Here is a 1,131-nt window from a genome sequence, read left to right as displayed (position 1 = left end):
GGATTGGGATTGCATTGAATGTATAGATTGCTTTGGGTAGAACTGACATTTTCACAATGTTCAATCTTCCTATCCATGAGCATGGGATGTTCTTCAATTTATGTAGATCTCTTATGGTTTCCTGAAGTAGTTTTTTATAGTTTTCTTTGTACAGGTCTTTTGTGTCTCCTGTACAATTTTTCTGTAAGCCTAAAACTGGTCTAAAATAAACAAAAAACTAAGGGAAAGGTACATTTTAGATGATAGTACTCTCTAGAAAGCCTGAGAGCAATTAAGTAGACAAGCATTCTGAAGATAATTGGGGAGAGAGAAAAAACAGGAGCTTTTTGTTCTAAATTCAAGTTCATTTAACTCTGACTTGGCATAGACTATGCACAAGGCCCTGTGCTACAAGCCTTTGTCCGAAGCACAGTCTTCAGACTGGGGAATACACACCACAGGGAGTGCACGAGATGACCAACTAGAGGGCGAAAGAAATGATCATAACCTCCATTTTGATTAAGCTACAAACATAAGACATAAAGGTTCACAAAGATTGGCAGCTCAAGGCCACACAGTTTGTAAGGATAAACGTTTAAACACAGGTCTGTTTAAGCATAAGCCTATTCTAATTTACATTAACTCCCATGTAAGAGGAAATGAATACAGTAACAATTGATTTCTAGCCTAAATCAATAGTTCTCAACATTTTTTTCCCCTTGGCTGACCATTTGCACTCAACTGTTAACCTAAAGGCTGCCAGTTGGAACCCAGCCAGCAGGACTACGGAAGAACAGTCCTCATGACCTGCTTCCATCAAAGTTACAGCCAGTACGACTCCATGTCTACTCTGCAATACACGGAGTCACCACTGAGTCAGACCATCAAAGTTACAACCAGTAAGACCCTCTGTCTACTCTGCAATACATGGAGTTGTCACTGAAAAACTCTCTGTCTACTCTGCAATACACAGAGTCATCACTGAGTCAGACCATCAAAGTTGCAGCCAGTAAGACTCTCTGTCTACTCTGCAATATACGGAGTCATCACTGAGTCAGACCATCAAAGTTACAGCCAGTAAGACCCTCTGTCTGCTCTGCAATACACGGAGTCGTCACTGAGTCAGACCATCAAAGTTACAGCCAGTAAGAC

The 1,131-nt window shown here is 40.8% G+C and overlaps 1 protein-coding gene across 1 annotated transcript in view; it reads right to left on the bottom strand.

The window, feature by feature from the left end:
- The window catches only part of FKBP15 (FKBP prolyl isomerase family member 15), a 91,183-nt gene that overhangs the window by 34,594 nt on the left and 55,458 nt on the right, over window positions 1-1,131 (bottom strand). The window lies entirely within an intron of this gene.

The sequence above is a fragment of the Orycteropus afer genome, unplaced genomic scaffold (assembly GCF_000298275.1).
Source record: "Orycteropus afer afer isolate SDZICR_OR568_19922 unplaced genomic scaffold, OryAfe1.0 scaffold00037, whole genome shotgun sequence".
NCBI classification, from domain to species: domain Eukaryota; kingdom Metazoa; phylum Chordata; class Mammalia; order Tubulidentata; family Orycteropodidae; genus Orycteropus; species Orycteropus afer.
Note: the sequence above shows the minus strand (reverse complement) of the source record. Positions and strands in the feature narration are given on the sequence as shown.